The 20,000-nt window shown below is 42.1% G+C and overlaps 1 protein-coding gene across 8 annotated transcripts in view; it reads left to right on the top strand.

The window, feature by feature from the left end:
* The window catches only part of Sobp (Sine oculis-binding protein), a 634,366-nt gene that overhangs the window by 482,301 nt on the left and 132,065 nt on the right, over positions 1-20,000 (top strand). The gene's annotated exons all lie outside the window — the stretch shown is intronic.

The following is a 20,000-nucleotide window of genomic DNA, read 5'->3' as shown; positions in this document are numbered from 1 at the left end:
ATCTTACACGTGACGTGTATGTATCTTACACGTGACGTGTATGTATCTTACACGTGACGTGTATGTATCTTACACGTGACGTGTATGTATCTTACACGTGACGTGTATGTATCTTACACGTGACGTGTATGTATCTTACACGTGACGTGTATGTATCTTACACGTGACGTGTATGTATCTTACACGTGACGTGTATGTATCTTACACGTGACGTGTATGTATCTTACACGTGACGCGTATGTATCTTACACGTGACGTGTATGTATCTTACACGTGACGTGTATGTTTCTTACACGTGACGTGTATGTATCTTACACGTGACGTGTATGTATCTTACACGTGACGTGTATGTATCTTACACGTGACGTGTATGTATCTTACACGTGACGTGTATGTATCTTACACGTGATGTGTATGTATCTTACACGTGACTTGTATGTATCTTACACGTGACGTGTATGTATCTTACACGTGACGTGTATGTATCTTACACGTGACGTGTATCTTACACGTGACGTGTATGTATCTTACACGTGACATGTATGTATCTTACACGTGACGTGTATGTATCTTACACGACGTGTATGTATCTTACACGTGACGTGTATGTATCTTACACGTGACGTGTATGTATCTTACACGTGACGTGTATGTATCTTACACGTGACGTGTATGTATCTTACACGTGACGTGTATGTATCTTACACGTGACGTGTATGTATCTTACACGTGACGTGTATGTATCTTACACGTGACGTGTATGTATCTTACACGTGACGTGTATGTATCTTACACGTGACGTGTATGTATCTTACACGTGACGTGTATATATCTTACACGTGACGTGTATGTATCTTACACGTGACGTGTATGTATCTTACACGTGACGTGTATGTATCTTACACGTGACGTGTATGCATCTTACACGTGACGTGTATGTATCTTGCACGTGACGTGTATGTATCCTACACGTTACGTGTATGTATCTTACACGTGACGTGTATGTATCTTACACGTGACGTGTATGTATCTTACACGTGACGTGTATGTATCTTACACGTGACGTGTATGTATCTTACACGTGACGTGTATGTATCTTACACGTGACGTGTATGTATCTTACACGTGACGTGTATGTATCTTACACGTGACGTGTATGTATCTTACACGTGACGTGTATGTATCTTACACGTGACGTGTATGTATCTTACACGTGACGTGTATGTATCTTACACGTGACGTGTATGTATCTTACACGTGACGTGTATGTATCTTACACGTGACGTGTATGTATCTTACACGTGACGTGTATGTATCTTACACGTGACGTGTATGTATCTTACACGTGACGTGTATGTATCTTAAACGTGACGTGTATGTATCTTACACGTGACGTGTATGTATCTTACACGTGATATGTATGTATCTTACACGTGACGTGTATGTCTCTTAAACGTGACGTGTGTCTCTTAGACGTGACGTACATGTCTCTTACACGTTACATGCATGTATCTTTCACGTGACGTGTATTCCTCTTAGTGGAGATATTCTTCAGTTAACGTTTATTTTAGTTCTATTTTAGGTATTACAAAATTTTGCATACAGCCTTAATGACATCGTGTACGTGATAAATTTTATACCCCGTTAAACAATCAACTATCGTCGAGTACAAGCTACTGTCTTATTTTCTTTAATCTTCGGTGATTTGACGTGATCTCTGTTACAGTTGAACCCAACTTCTCCAGCGAAAGTTAGTATTTTACTGTTTATAAGGAGAGTCACTGAGACAGATATTAATGTCGGTATATGACTATCATTTCTTAACGTTTTATGGCAGTAGTTTATATGCCTTGATCATGTCTCTCCTTGATGTATGCTATTCCAGAAGTGTTCGCTCTGTTTTCGTAGCTTTTGTTCTTCGGTTCAGGTTCCAACCCGGTGGTGAAGCTCTGTACTCTCTCGAGTTGATGTTTTGCTAAGCTGGGGGAGGGGGCTCTACTCAGAAGACGAATACTCGTAGATTGGACTGACATTTGTTGGGAATAGCGTACTAAATTATTCTTTGCCTTGCTTTGCGTGTGTGCTCTTACCTATTTGTGGTTGAAGAGATCGATTCACAGCTCCTGGCCCCGCCTCATCGCCGGGTGTATGTGTGTAACACTGAGACATGCATTTACATTTTTTCCTTGGTTCTGGCACTTGTCCAGCTTCCAGATGACTTGCAGATTGTTATTAGCGCTTCACACAGTGCTTCTACACCACCCCGAGAACCTTAAGGGGACGTTCCTTGATGCTGGTGAAGGGTTCTTGATTCAAGGAATATGATTTATCCCCCATTTAGATAGAACCTCATTGCCTTCCATTCCTAGATTTCCGCCATATATATATATATATATATATATATATATATATATATATATATATATATATATATATATATATATATATATATATGTATATATATATGTGTATATATATATATATATATATATATATACAGATATATATGTATATATATATATATATATATATATATATATATATATATATATATATATATATGTATATATATATATGAATATATATATATATGTATATATATATATATATATATATATATATATATATATATATATATATATATACATATATATATGTATATGTGTGTGTATGTAAATATATATATATATATATATATATATATATATATATATATATATATATATATATATATATATATATATATATATATATATATATATATATATATATATATATATATATATATATATATATATATATATATATATATATATATATATATATATATATATACATATATATATATATATATATATATGCAAAACAACCACTCTGAAAGAATAGAGAAATTCCAAGCGCTTTCGTGACTACTCACATTATCAAGGAACTATGAAAGTAAAGCATCTAAGGAAGCTATATAAGGGGTCTGGCCAGCACCTCACTATCAGATCCCACAACGGTTAAACACCTGACGCGCGCCGACCCAACTGGATAGGTCCTTTGCACAACTCACCTACAAACTATTCTACCCAAGAAAATTTAAAAATTATTATTTGTCCAGTGTATTATTAAATTCTTCCCAAATTCTATTAATTATAAATGCATCTAATTTATATAAACCAAAGGAAATATTCATATTATTGTCAAAACTGCTTTTTATGAAACAAGATTCAATTATATTCCTGTCGACCATGGACTTGCTTGATACTACTTTCTCAACTTTTTGAAAATCAATTGGATGGTTAAAATCTCTTACATGAATAAATAGAGCATTGGAATCTTGTCCAGTTCTAATGCTATATTTATGTTTTTTTAATCTTAGTTCGAGATTTTTACCAGTTTGACCGTAATAAACTTTATCGCAAATTTTACAAGGAATCTTATAGACACATCCATCAGCATTTTGGGGGGAATTCTTTATCAAAAGTTTTTTTTACTGTATCAAGATTTTTGAATACAACTTTAATATTAAAAGTCTTAAGAAGAGAAGGCATATCAACCAAGTTTTCATGGTAAGGGAGAACCAACATATTTTTAGTTGAATAAGGTTGGTTGTCCCTTTTTGGATTGTAAAAAGTATTTCTAGCAACTTCAAAAGATTTATCAATTACATTTCTTGGGTATTTTAAATCATTACCTATTTCATAAATTTTGGATATTTCCTCATCTATGAACTTAGGACTACAAATTCGTAAAGCTCTCAAAAACAATGATGAGAAAACAGACAGTTTGACTCTATCTTGATGCGAGGAATAATAGTGGACATAGGAACAGTTATTTGTAGGTTTTCTGTAAATTTTAAATTTGAATTCATTATTACCCTTAATAATTAAAACATCTAGAAAAGGCAATGAGTTATTTTCTTCAAACTCAACAGTAAAGTTTATAGAATGGGCTAAGCTATTTAATTTTCCAAGGGAATGGTGTATATCTACATTTTTGGGCATAAGACACAAAATATCATCAACATATCTGAACCATTTAGCTCTATTAGGGAGGATTGTGTTAAGCAACCTTGTTTCAAAAAATTCCATGTATAGGTTATTAAGAACAGGTGAAAGAGGATTTCCCATTGCCATACCAAACTTCTGAGTGTAAAACTTATCATTAAATACAAATTTTGCATCAACAATGCAAAGTTTAATAAGTTTAATGATAGTAGGAACTGGCAATGGTAAATCATAGTTAACGAGTTCTTCAGATAAGAAACTTAATAAATCATCAACAGGAACTTTCGTAAACAAGGAAGTAACATCAAAACTAACCATGTTAAAATCATTTAAGTCAGTCAAGGAGCTTAATTTATCAACCAAGTCTATGTTGTTTTTAACATTAAAGTTAGAAATTTTGCCAACAATAGCGCTCAAAATATCAACAAGCCATTTGGATAATTTATATGATTTTAAGCATCCAATTGATTTTCAAAAAGTTTAGAAAGTAGTATCAAGCAAGTCCATGCTCGACAGGAATATAATTGAATTTTGTTTCATAAAAAGCAGTTTTGACAATAATATGAACATTTCCTTTGGTTTATATAAATTAGATCCATTTATAATTAATAGAATTTGGGAAGAATTTAATAATACACTGGACAAATAATAATTTTTAAATTTTCTTGGGTAGAATAGTTTGTGGGTGAGTTGTGCAAAGGACCTATCCAGTTGGGTCGGCGCACGTCAGGTGTTTAACCGTTGTGGGATCTGATAGTGAGGATATATATATATATATATATATATATATATATATATATATATATATATATATATATATATATATATGTCGTGCCGAATAGGCAGAACTTGCGATCTTGGCTTGAATACCAACGCTCATCTTGCCATATAGGACAAGTGAAAATTTGTGTATGTAATAATTTCGCCAAAATCATTCTGAACCTAACGAAAAAAATATATTTCACTGTGTTTGTTTAGTATTAAATTATTGTAAACAAATCTAAAATATATTTAGTTGGGTTAGGTTAAAATAAATTGTTCTTGTTATAATAAGGTTAGGTAAGCTTTCTAAGTTCCTTTTGGTGCAAAATTATAAATTTCTACATCAACATTAACGAAAAAAATATATCTATAAACCTGTAAGAGAAAAATTTAGAAAGGACTTAATTTTAAATGAGTTCTTGCTAATTGACCAGTTTTACATATTCGGCACGACATATATATATATATATATACATATATATATACATATATATATATATATATATATATATATATATATATATATATATATATATATATATATATATATATATATATATATATATATATATATATATATATATATATATATATATATATATATATATATATACACACACACACACACACACACACACACACACACACACACACACACACACACACACATATATATATATATATATATATATATATATATATATATATATATATATATATATATATATATATATATATATATATAATATAGGGAGTGTGTGTGTGTGTGTGTGTGTGTGTGTGTGTACTCAACTAATTGTACTCACCCAATTATGGTTGCAGGGGTCGAGACTCAGCTTCTGGCCCCGCCTCTTCACTCATCGCTACTAGGTCCTCTCTCTCTCTGCTTCCTGAACTTTGCCATACTTCGTCTTAAAGCTATGTATGGTTCCTGCCTCCCCTACTTCACTTGCTAGGCTATTCCATTTCCTGACGATTCTATGACTGAAGAAATACTTCCTAACATCCCTGTGACTCATCTGAGTATCCAGCTTCCAATTGCGACCCCTTGTTTCTGCGTCCCTTCTCTGGAACATCCTGTCTCTGTTCACCTTATCTATTCCTCGCAGTATTTTTTATGTCGTTATCATGTCTCCCTTGACCCTCCTGTCCTCCAGTGTCGTTAGTCCGATTTCCCTCAACCTTTCTTTGTAGGACATTCCCCTGAGCTCTGGAACTAGCCTTGTTGCAAACCTTTGTACTTTTTTGACGTGTTTGACCAGGTGTGGATTCCAAATTGGTGCTGCATACTCCAGTATTTGCCTGACGTACACAGTGTACAGTGTCTTGATCGATTCCTTACTAAGGTATTGGAACGATATTCTCAGGTTTGCCAGGCGCCTGTATGCTGCAGCAGTTATCCGGTTGATGTGTGCCTCCGAAGACGTGCTCGGTGTTATGGTCACCCCAAGATCTTTCTCCTTGAGCGAGGTTTGCAGTTTTTTTCCACCTTGCCTATACTCTGTCTGCAGTCTTCTTTGCTCTTCCCCAATTTTCATGACTCTGCATTTGGCAGGGTTGAATTCGAGAAGGCAGTTGCTGGACCAGGTGTCCAGCCTGTGCAGGTCTCTTTGAAGTCCTGCCTGATCTTCATCTGATTTAATTCTTCTCATTAACTTCACATCATCTGCGAACAGGGACACTTCTGAGTCTAACCCTTCCGTCATGTCATTCACATATATCAAAAATAGGACTGGTCCCAGGACTGACCCCTTTGGGACCCCGCTCGTCACAGGCACCCACTGTGATACCTCATCAAGCACCATGACTCGTTGTTGCCTCCCTGTCAGGTTTTCTCTGATCCATTGCAGTGCCCTTCCTGTTATACGCACTTGGTCCTCCAGCTTCTGCACTAATCTCCTGTGAGGAACTGCGTCGAAGGCCTTCCTGCAGTCCAGGAAAATGCAATCAACGCACCCCTCTCTCTCGTGTCTTACTTCTGTTACCTTGTCATAGAATTCTAGACGGTTTGTGATACAGGATTTCTTTTCCATGAATCCGTGCTGGTTGTCGTTTATAATCTTGTTCCATTCCAGGTGCTCCACTACTGCATACTAAACACGACAGAGACATTAGTCTGTAGTTTAGTGCCTCGTTTCTGTCTGCTTTATTAAAAACGGGGACTACATTTGCCGTCTTCCATACCTCAGGTAGTTGCCCAGTTTCAAGGGATGTATTGAAGATTGTGGTTAGTGGCACGCACAGCTTCTCTGCTGCTTCTCTAAGGACCCACGGGGAGATGTTGGCCGGACCCATCGCCTTTGAGGTATCAAGGTCACTTAGTAGCTTCTGCACCTCCCCCTCCGTTGTTTGTATGCCATCCAACTCTTCATGATATATTCCCTGTTGGTGTTCCCCTCTGTACTGTCTTCGCAGAGCCCTTCCTGTCTCTACTGTAAATACTTCCTTAAATCTCATGTTGAGCTCCTCACATACCTCGTGATCGTTTTTTGTGAGTTCCCCACCTTCTTTCCTCAGCCTGATCACCTGGTCTATGACTCTTGTCTTCCTCCTGGTGTAGCTATACAGCAGTTTCGGGTCAGACTTGACTTTCGATGCTATGTTATTTTCATACTGTTGCTGGGCCTCCCTCCTTACCTATGCATACTCATTTCTGGCTCTTCGACTAATCTCCTTATTTTCCTGTGATCTCTGCCTTCTGTACTTTTTTTCCATTCGCTAGTGCACTTAGTTTTTGCCTCCTTACACTGTCGGGTAAACCAGGGGCTCGTTCTGATCTTCCCATTATTTCTGTTGCCCTTGGGGACAAACCTTTCCTCTACCTCCTTTAATTTTGTTGTTACGTATTCCATCATTTCGTTTACCGACTTTCCTGCCAGTTCTCTGTCCCACTGAACCTCCTGAAGGAAGTTCCTCATACCTATGTAGTCACCCCTTTTGTAGTCTGGCTTTTCCCATTCAGGTCCTGTTATCCTCTCCACTTGTAACTCTACTATGTATTCAAAGTACAGAACTATGTGTTCACTAGCTCCTAGGGGCATCTCATATGTGATGTCCACAATGTCTGAACTGCTCAGAGTGAACACAAGGTCCAGTCTTGCTGGTTCATCCTCCCCTCTCTCTCTGGTAGTGTCCTTAACATGTTGGTGCATGAGGTTTTCCAGTACCACATCCATCATCTTGGCTGTCCATGTTTCGGGACCCTCAAGTGGCTCCAGGTTGTCCCAATCGATCTCCCTGTGGTTGAAATCGCCCATAACCAGTAACTTTGCTTTGCTCGAGTGAGGTCTTCTTTCCACCTCAGCCAGTGTGTCCACCATTGCTTTGTTGCTGTGTGTGTGTGTGTGTGTGTGTGTGTGTGTGTGTGTGTACTCACCTATTTGTACTCACCTATTTGTGGTTGCAGGGGTCGAGTCACAGCTCCTGGCCCCGCCTCTTCGCTGATTGCTACTAGGTCCTCTCTCTCCCTGCCCCATGAGCTCTATCATACCTCGCCTTAAAACTATGTATGGTTCCTGCCTCCACCACATCACTTTCTAGGCTATTCCATGGCCTGACTACTCTATGACTGAAGAAATACTTCCTAACATCCCTTTGATTCATCTGAGTCTTCAACTTCCAATTGTGACCTCTTGTGTCTGTGTCCCATCTCTGGAACATCCCGTCTTTGTCCACCTCGTCTATTCTGCGCAGTATTTTATATGTCGTTATCATGTCTCCCCTGACCCTCCTGGCCTCCAGTGTCGTCAGGCCGATTTCCCTCAACCTTTCTTCATAGGACAATCCCCGTAGCTCTGGGACTAGTCTTGTTGCAAACCTTTGCACTTTCTCTAATTTCTTGACGTGCTTGACTAGGTGTGGATTCCAAACTGGTGCTGCATACTCCAGTATGGGCCTGACGTAGATGGTGTACAGAGTCTTAAACGAATCCTTACTGAGGTATCGGAACGCTATCCGTAGGTTTGCCAGGCGCCCGTATGCTGCAGCAGTTATCTGATTGATGTGCGCCTCAGGAGATATGCTCGGTGTTATACTCACCCCCAGATCTTTTTCCTTGAGTGAGGTTTGCAGTCTTTGGCCATCTAAACTATATTGTGTCTGCGGTCTTCTTTGCCCTTCCCCAATCTTGATGACTTTGCATTTGGCAGGGTTAAATTCAAGGAGCCAGTTGCTGGACCAGGCTTGTAGCCTGTGTGTGTGTGTGTGTACGTGGTGAGGGTTTCGGGGGTGAACGCCCCCGTGGCCTGGTCTGTGACAAGGCCTCACGGTGGATCAGGGCCTGATCAACCAGGCTGTTACTGCTGGCCGCAAGCAAACCGACGTAAGAACCACAGCCCGGTTAATCATATACTGACTTTAGTTCCCAGTCCAGCGCCTTCTTGAAGACAGCCAGGGGTCTATTGGTAATCCCCCTTATGTATGCTGGGAGGCAGTTTAACAATCTTGGGCCCCTGAAGCTTATTGTGTTGTTTCTTAGCGTACTCGTGGCGCCCCAGCTTTTTATTAGGGGGATGTTGCATCTCGCATCTCCTCCTGGGTGAAGTACACAATTCTCTCTCTCACTCTCTCTCTCTCTCTCTCTCTCTCTCTCTCTCTCTCTCTCTCTCTCTCTCTCTCTCTCTCTCTCTCTCTCTCTATCTCTCTATCTCTCTCTCTCTCTCTCTCTCTCTCTCTCTCTCTCTCTCTCTCTCTCTCTCTCTCTCTCTCTCTCTCTCTCTCTCTCTCTCTCTCTCTCTCTCTCTCTCTCTCTCTCTCTCTCTCTCTCTCTCTCTCTCTCTCTCTCTCTCTCTCTCTCTCTCTCTCTCTCTCTCTCTCATCTCTCTCTCTCTCTGAAGGGATAAATTGACAAGAATTTTTTTCGATTTTCACGTTCAATGAAAAAAGCTGAATATTGTTGACACGACCAGTCCAGCCTGAGGACCCAACACTCTAGCTTAATATATATATATATATATATATATATATATATATATATATATATATATATATATATATATATATATATATATATATATATATATATATATATATATATATATATATATATATATACTATATATATATATATATATATATATATATATATATATATATATATATATATATATATATATATATATATATATATATATATATATATATATATATATGTCGTGCCGAATAGGCAGAACTTGCGATCTTGGCTTAAATAGCAACGTTCATTTTGCCATATAGGACAAGTGAATATTTTAGTATACAATAATTTCGCCAAAATCATTCTGAACCTAACGAACAAAATATATTTCATTGTGTTTGTATAGTATTAAATTACTGTAAACGTATCTAAAATATATTTAGTTGGGTTAGGCTAAAATAAATTGTTCTTGTTATAACAAGGTTAGGTAAGTTTTCTAAGATTCTTTTGGTGCAAAATTATAAAATTTTACATTAACATTAATGAAAAAAATTTATCTTTAAACTTATAAGAGAAAATTTTAGAAAGGACTTAATTTTAAATGAGTTCTTGCTAATTGACCAGTTTTACATATTCGGCACAACATATATATATATATATATATATATATATATATATATATATATATATATATATATATATATATATATATATATATATATATAAATATATATGGAGGAAATCTAGGAATGGAAGGCAATGAGGTTCTATCTAAATGGGGGATAAATCATATTCCTTGAATCAAGAACCCTTCACCAGCATCAAGGAACGTCCCCTTAAGGTTCTCGTGGTGGTGTAGAAGCACTGTGTGAAGCGCTAATAACAATCTGCAAGTCATCTGGAAGCTGGACAAGTGCCAGAACCAAGGAAAAAATGTAAATGCATGTCTCAGTGTTACACACATACACCCGGCGATGAGGCGGGGCCAGGAGCTGTGAATCGATCTCTTCAACCACAAATAGGTAAGAGCACACACGCAAAGCAAGGCAAAGAATAATTTAGTACGCTATTCCCAACAAATGTAAGTCCAATCTTCGAGTATTCGTCTTCTGAGTAGAGCCCCCTCCCCCAGCTTAGCAAAACATCAACTCGAGAGAGTACAGAGCTTCACCACCGGGTTGGAACCTGAACCGAAGAACAAAAGCTACGAAAACAGAGCGAACACTTCTGGAATAGCATACATCAAGGAGAGACATGATCAAGGCATATAAACTACTGCCATAAAACGTTAAGAAATGATAGTCATATACCGACATTAATATCTGTCTCAGTGACTCTCCTTATAAACAGTAAAATACTAACTTTCGCTGGAGAAGTTGGGTTCAACTGTAACAGAGATCACGTCAAATCACCGAAGATTAAAGAAAATAAGACAGTAGCTTGTACTCGACGATAGTTGATTGTTTAACGGGGTATAAAATTTATCACGTACACGATGTCATTAAGGCTGTATGCAAAATTTTGTAATACCTAAAATAGAATTAAAATAAACGTTAACTGAAGAATATCTCCACTAAGAGGAATACACGTCACGTGTAAGATACATGCATGTAACGTGTAAGAGACATGTACGTCACGTCTAAGAGACACACGTCACGTTTAAGAGACATACACGTCACGTGTAAGATACATACACGTCACGTGTAAGATACATACACGTCACGTGTAAGATACATACACGTCACGTGTAAGATACGTACACGTCACGTGTAAGATACATATACGTCACGGTGAGTGTACTGCACACCAGCCATCTCTCTAATGTTTATTATTATTAAACTCACACAGAATGTTGGTTTATTCGGTGTAGAAACGCGGCCCAGTAGCTGGTGCCCAACACTAGATCAAGGCAGTCTACCAACAAGTGCCCTTGATAACTGTAAACACACACACACACACACACACACAGACACACACACACACACACACACACACACACACACACACAACAACAATAACAAATAGTGTTAACGTAACCCCCCCCCCTCTTTTTCAAAGAACGACAAGCTAGTAAACACACACACACACATACACAAGTGTACGCAATTAATATTATATAGTATATATTAGTGCATATAATAAGGAATTGATTGTGAAAATTTTTTTATAATCTTCAAAAGAGTAGCGTAGCCTAGTGTGTGCACGCACACCCACACACACCCACACACACCCACACACACCCACACACACCCACACACATCCACACACACACCCACACACCCACACACACCCACACAACCACACACACCCACACACACCCACACACATCCACACACACACCCACACACCCACACACACCCACACACCCACACACACCCACACACCCACACCCACACACACCCACACACCCACACACACACACACACACACACACACACACACACACACACACACACACACACACACACACACACACACACACACACACACACACACCCACACACACCCACACACCCACACACACCCACACACACCCACACACCCACACTCACACACACCCACACACACCCACCCACACACCCAACCACACACCCACCCACACACCCACCCACACAGCCACCCACACACCCACCCACACACCCCCCCCCCCACACACCCACCCACACACCCACCCACACACCCACCCACACACCCACCCACACACCCCCACACACACCCACACACACCCACACACACCCACACACACCCACACACCCACACACCCACCCACACCCACCCACACACCCACCCACACACACACCCACACACCCACCCACACAGCCACCCACACACCCACACACACACACAAACACACACCCACACACCCACACACCCACACACACCCACACACACACCCCCCACCCCCCCCCACCCCCCACCCCTCCCCACACACACACACACACACGCAACACACACAACACACACATATTGCCAGACTCACACATACACTCCCCCCCTCCCCCACCCACATCTCCCTCTTTCACCCTCCCCCTCCCCACCTCTCCCTCACCCACTTACCCACTTGCTTCACTCTCCTTCCCACTCCCCCTCCCCACTACTCTCCCATATAGCCACAGTTCCTCCTCTACCTCCCCCCCCCACACTCTGACATATACAATACTAACGTAACATACAGAATTACATAGGTTTCCCACTCTGAGGCAATCAGGATAAAACAAAAATGGGTTGCCAGAGAGCAACAAGAAAACCCAAGGGACATTAGGAGGAAACTGCAAAGGAAGATTGGGCAGCAGAGCTCACAAAAAGGGAACAAGAATGGGAAAAGAAACTAGAAGAACTTAGCATGAGAATGGAAGAGAGGATAGACATGGAAAGCAGGAAGTGGGAGGTGAAAGTCAAAGCAGCAGAGGCCAGGATACAGAGTTTAGAAGAGGAACTGGAAAATCTGAAACAGCCTAAAGAACTAAAGAACATTATGGGATTGACAACAGAGACCACTACCTCAGCCACAAATAAGGGGACTGTAGGGAAAGGAGGAGCAAAACTGCATGTAGAAGCTCTATCAGTGGAGACTGTAGTAAATGAAAGAGCTAAGCTATATGTGGAGGCCCTAAAAGACCACAACAGAGCCCAGGGAAAGCCGAGAAGGAAAAATGACAGGCCACTGAGCCCATGTACAGTAGCTAGTGAAACTGAAGAAAGGAAAGCTGCAATGGAGGAAATCAAATTGAATGAGGGGATACACAGGGATATGCAGTGGGAGAATGAAAGGGTGAGGTCAGTCTTTGTGTATGGGCTACAGGAAGTTGAAGGGGAAACATATGAAGCAAGAAAACAAGGGGAAAAAAAAGCAATTGAAAGCATCATGAAAGTAATCGGAGAAGACGACATGACCCAGCTGGAAAATTTTCGGAGAATAGGGGGGTTTGTAAAAAAAAGAAACCGGCCAGTGAAAGTGACCTTCAAGGCAGAATCGACTCGGAACAGGATACTGCAGGAAAAAGCATGATTAAGGGACATGCCGGGATACAGGAAGGTGTATCTCGACCGCGACAGAACACAAGACGAAAGGCGGAAACTGAGAGAGATGGTACAAAGGCGAAAGGAGGAAAGAGAGGGGATGGAGAAGATAGACAGGAGATCCCAGACACAGGAAGAAGATCAAATACAACCTCCCTCACAGCTTCCTATAGAAGCCTCCCAACCAGGTCAACCCCAGTGCAGCCAAACACTCTAAACCACAACACCCATGCCATATCCAATGCCCCCACCCACTACATTACAAACTCCACCCCCACAGCAACCACCCATAGTTCCTTATCAGGTCTCCCACTTCCCCAACCCCAATACACCTCCCAGACCACAGTCTTAGAAAAGAAGTTGAAGGTATGGTATACAAATGCAGATGGAATAACAAATAAGTATGAGGAGTGGCACGAAAGAATCAAGGAGACATCCCCAGACATAATAGCACTCACAGAAACAAAACTCACCAGAATAATAACAGATTCAATCTTTCCACCCGGATATCAAATCTTCAGGAAAGACAGAGGGAGGAGAGGGGGAGGAGGAGTTGCACTGCTCATTAAAAGCCAGTGGGGTTTTGAGAAAATGGAAGGAATGGATGGCACGGGTGAAAGGGACTACTTAGTAGGAACAATCCAGTCTGAGGGACATAAGGTGATAATTGCAGTAATGTACAACCCACCACAGAACTGCAGGAGACCAAGAGAAGAATACGATGAGAGCAACAGAGCCATGGTCGACACACTAGCCGAGGTGGCCAGGAGAGCACACGTGGGGGGAGCAAAGTTACTAGTTATGGGTGATTTCAATCACAAGGAGATTGACTGGGAAAACCTGGAGCCCCATGGGGGTTCCGAAACATGGAGAGCCAAGATGATGGATGTAGTACTGGAAAACCTCATGCATCAACATGTTAGAGACACTACCAGGGAGAGAGGAGAAGATGAACCAGCAAGACTGGACCTTGTATTCACCTTGAGTAGTTCAGACATCGAGGATATCTTGTATGAAAGGCCCCTGGGAGCTAGTGATCATGTGGTTCTGTGCTTCGACTACATAGTTGAGCTCCAAGTGGAGAGAGTAGCAGGAATAGGATGGGAAAAACCAAACTACAAAAGGGGGAACTACTCAGGCATGAGGAACTTCCTTCAAAACATTCAGTGGGAGAGGGAACCGACAGGAAAACCAGTACAAGAAATGATGGACTATGTGGCAACAAAATGCAAGGAGGCAGAGGAGAGGTTTGTTCCCAAGGGAAACAGAAATAATGGGAAGAACAGAACGAGTCCTTGGTTCACCCAAAGGTGTAGGGAGGCAAAAACTAGGTGTACTAGAGAATGGAAAAGGTACAGAAGACAGAGAACTCAGGAAAATAAAGAGATTAGCCGAAGAGCCAGAAATGAATATGCACAGATAAGAAGGGAGGCTCAGCGACAATATAAAAATGACATAGCATCGAAAGTCAAGACTGACCCGAAGCTGTTGTGCAGCCACATCAGGAGGAAAACAACAGTCAAGGACCAGGTAATCAGACTGAGGAAGGGTGATGGGGAATTCACAAGCAACGACCGAGAGGTATGTCAGGAGCTCAACACGAGATTTAAAGAAGTATTTACAGTGGAAACCAGTAGGACTCCAGGAAATCAGAACAGGGGGGTACACCAGCAAGTGCTGGATGAGGTACATATAACCAAGGAGGAAGTGAAGAAGCTGCTATGCGAACTTGACACCTCAAAGGCGGTGGGACCAGACAACATCTCTCCGTGGGTCCTTAAAGAGGGAGCAGAGATATTGTGTGTGCCATTAACAAAGATCTTCAACACATCATTTGAAACTGGGCAACTCCCTGAGGTATGGAAGATGGCAAATGTAGTCCCAATTTTTAAAAAGGGAGATAGACATGAGGCACTAAACTACAGACCTGTATCACTAACGTGTATAGTATGCAAGGTCATGGAGAAGATCATCAGGAGGAGAGTGGTGGAGCACCTGGAAAGAAACAAGTGTATAATTGACAACCAGCATGGTTTCAGGGAAGGAAAATCCTGTGTCACAAACCTACTAGAGTTTTATGACAAGGTGACAGAAGTAAGACAAGAGAGAGAGGGGTGGATCGACTGCATTTTTTTGGACTGCAAAAAGGCCTTCGACACAGTTCCTCACAAGAGGTTACTGAAAAAGCTAGAAGATCAGGCACACATAACAGGAAAGGCACTGCAATGGATCAGAGAATACCTGACAGGGAGGCAACAACGAGTCATGGTACGTGACGAGGTGTCAGAGTGGGCGCTTGTGACAAGCGGGGTTCCACAGGGGTCAGTCCTAGGACCTGTGCTGTTCTTGGTATATGTGAACGACATAACGGAAGGGATAGAATCAGAAGTGTCCTTGTTTGCAGATGATGTGAAGTTAATGAGAAGAATCAAATCGGATGAGGATCAGGCAGGACTACAAAGAGACCTGGACAGGCTGCAAGCCTGGTCCAGCAACTGGCTCCTTGAGTTTAACCCTGCCAAATGCAAAGTCATGAAGATTGGGGAAGGGCAAAGAAGACCGCAGACACAATATAGTTTAGATGGCCAAAGACTGCAAACCTCACTCAAGGAAAAAGATCTGGGGGTGAGTATAACACCGAGCATATCTCCTGAGGCGCACATAAATCAGATAACTGCTGCAGCATACGGGCGCCTGGCAAACCTACGGATAGCGTTCCGATACCTCAGTAAGGAGTCGTTCAAGACCCTGTATACCATTTACGTCAGGCCCATACTGGAGTATCCAGCACCAGTTTGGAATCCACACCTAGTCAAGCACGTCAAGAAATTAGAGAAAGTGCAAAGGTTTGCAACAAGACTAGTCCCAGAGCTACGGGGATTATCCTACGAAGAAAGGTTGAGGGAAATCGGCCTGACGACACTGGAGGCCAGGAGGGTCAGGGGAGACATGATAACGACATATAAAATACTGCACGGAATAGACAAGGTGGACAAAGACAGGATGTTCCAGAGATGGGACACAGACACAAGAGGTCACAATTGGAAGTTGAAGACTCAGATGAATCGAAGGGATGTTAGGAAGTATTTCTTCAGTCATAGAGTAGTCAAGTCATGGAATAGTCTAGAAAGTGAAGTAGTGGAGGCGGGAACCATACATAGTTTTAAGGCGAGGTATGATAAAGCTCATGTAGCAGGGAGAGAGAGGACCTAGTAGCAATCAGTGAAGAGGCGGGGCCAGGAGCTATGACTCGACCCCTGCAACCACAAATAGGTGAGTACACACACACACACACACACACACACACACACACACACACACACACACACACACACACACACTGGGGCCAGGAGCTGAGTCTCGACCCCTGCAATCACAATTAGGTGAGTACCAGCGTCGCCCCTGGACTGGTAACTGGAGTAGCAGGCGTTTCAGTGGAATAATGGCCTAAGCCACTGGTTCTTTAGTATCAGGTTGCTGGTGCTGTGAAGGCTCTCGTTACCAGGAAAGCTCATCTTACCCAGCTCCAGGGCCAAGTTCCTAGTTGCCGGATATTCAGTGTGTGTGTCTGTGTGTGTGTGTGTGCGTGTGTGTGTGTGTGTGGGTGTGTGTGTGTGTGTGTGTGTGTGTGTGTGTGTGTATGTGTGTGTATGTGTGTGCGTGCATGTATGTATGTGCGTGTGTGTGTGTGTGTGTGTGTGTGTGTGTGTGTGTGTGTGTGTGTGTGTGTGTGTGTGTGTGTGTGTGTGTGTGTGTGTGGGTGTGTGTGTGTGTGCATGTATGTATGTGCGTGTGTGTGTGTGTGTGTGTGTACTCACCTAATTGTACTCACCTAATTGTGGTTGCAGGTGGCTAGACTGAGCTCCTGGCCCCGCCTCTTCACTGGTTACTACTAGGTCCTCTCTCTCCCTGCTCCATGAGCTTTATCATACCTCATATTAAAGCTATATATGGTTCCTGCCTCCACTACTCACTTGCTAGGCTATTCCACTTCCTAACTACACTATGACTGAAGAAATACTTCCTAACATCCTTTTGACTCACCTGGGTCTTCAACTTCCAATTGTGACCCCTTGTTTCTGTGTCCCCTCTCTGGAACATCCTGTCTCTGTCCACCTTGTCTATTCCACGCAGTATTTTGTATGTTGTTATTATGTCTCCCCTGGCCCCCCTGTCCTCCAGTGTCGTCAGGCCGATTTCCCTTAAACTTTCTTCGTAGGACATTCCCCTTCACTCTGGAACTAACCTTGTCGCAAACCTTTGCACTTTCTCTCATTTCTTGACGTGCTTGATCAAGTGTGGGTTCCAAACAGGTGCTGCATACTCCGATATGAGCCTGACGTACACGGTGTACAGTGTCTTGAACGATTCCTTATTAAGGTATCGGAACGCTGTTCTCAGGTTTGCCAGGCGCTCATATGCTGCAGCAGTTATCTGGTTGATGTGTGCTTCCTGAGACATACTCGGTGTTATACTCACCCCAAGATCTTTCTCCTTGAGCGAGGTTTGCAGTCTTTGGCCACCTAGCCTATACTCCGTCTGCGATCTTCTTTGCCCTTCACCGATCTTCATGACTTTGCATTTGGCTGGGTTAAATTCGAGAAGCCAGTTGCTGGGCCAGGTGTCCAGCCTGTCCAGGTCTCTTTGAAGTCCTACCTGATCCTCATCTGATTTAATTCTCCTCATTAACCTCACATCATCTGCGAACCTGTATATATATATGTGTGTGTGTGTGTGTGTGTGTGTGTGTGTGTGTGTATGTGTGTGTGTGTGTGTGTGTGTGTGTGTGTGTGTGTGTGTGTGTGTGTGTGTGTGTGTGTGTATGTCTGTGTGTGTGTGTGTGTGTGTGTGTGTGTGTGTGTGTGTGTGTGTGTGTGTGTGTGTGTGTGTGTGTTGTGACCCCTTTTTACTGTGTCCCCTCTCTGGAACATCGTGTCTCTGTCCACCTTGTCCATTCCCCGCAGTATCTTGTATGTCGTTATCATGTCTCCCCTGACCCTTCTGTCCTCCAGTGTCGTCAGTCCGATTTCCCTCACCCTTTCCTCTTACGACATTTCCCTGAGCTCTGGGACTAGCCTTGTTACAAACCTTTGTACTTTCTCTAACTTCTTGACGTGCTTGACCAGGTGTGGGTTCCAGACTGGTGCTGCATACTCCAGTATAGGCCTAACATACACAGTGTACAGTGTCTTGAACGATTCCTTATTAAGGTATCGGTACGCTATTCTCAGGTTTGCCAGGCGCCCGTATGCTGCAGCAGTTATTTGGTTGATGTGTGCCTCCGGTGACGTGCTCGGTGTTATGGTCACCCCTAGGTCTTTCTCCCTGAGTGAGGTCTGTAGTCTTTGTCCACCTAGCCTATACTCTGTCTGCGGTCTTCTTTGCCCTTCCCCAATCTTCATGACTTTGCATTTGGCAGGATTGAATTCGAGAAGCCAGTTTCTGGACCACATGTCCAGCCTGTCCAGTCTCTTTGCAGTCCTGCCTCATCCTCATCCGATTTAATTCTTCTCATCAACTTCACATCATCTGCGAATAGGGACACTTCAGAGTCTATTCCTTCCATCATGTCATTCGCATATATCAAAAATAGCGCTGGTCCTAGAACTGACCCCTGTGGGACTCCGCTCGTCACAGGCGCCCACTGTGAAATCTCTTCACGTACCATGACTCGTTGCTGCCTCCCTGTCAGGTATTCCCTGATCCATTGCAGTGCCCTCCCTGTTACATGCGCCTGATCCTCCAGCTTCTGCACTAATCTCTTGTGGGGAACTGTGTCAAAGGCCTTCCTGCAGTCTAGGAAAATGCAATCAACCCACCCCTCTCTCTCATGTCTTACTTCTGTTACCTTGTCATAAAACTCCAGGAGGTTTGTGATACAAGATTTGCCTTCCATGAACCCATGCTGGTTTTCATTTATAATCTTGTTCCGTTCCAGGTGTTCGACCACTCTCCTGATAATCTCCATGACTTTGCACACAATACATGTCAGAGACACAGGTCTGTAGTTTAGCGCCTCGTTTCTGTTTCCTTTCTTTAATATGGGGACTACATTTGCTGTCTTCCATTTCTCAGGTAGTTGCCCAGTTTCAAGGGATGTGTTGAAGATTGTGGTTAGAGGCATGCACAGCATCTCTGCTCCTTCTCTAAGGACCCATGGGGAGATGTTGTCAGGTCCCATCGCCTTTGAGGTGTCGAGGTCACTTAGCAGCTTCTTCACCTCCTCCTCGGTTGTTCGTATGTCATCCAACACTTGTTGGTGTATTCCCTCTTGATGTTCCCTTCTGTGCTGTCTTCCCACAGCCCTTCCTGTCTCTGCTGTAAAAACTTCC

This window comes from Cherax quadricarinatus, chromosome 15 (assembly GCF_038502225.1).
Source record: "Cherax quadricarinatus isolate ZL_2023a chromosome 15, ASM3850222v1, whole genome shotgun sequence".
Taxonomy (NCBI): domain Eukaryota; kingdom Metazoa; phylum Arthropoda; class Malacostraca; order Decapoda; family Parastacidae; genus Cherax; species Cherax quadricarinatus.
This window is presented reverse-complemented; position numbering and strand designations above follow the sequence as displayed.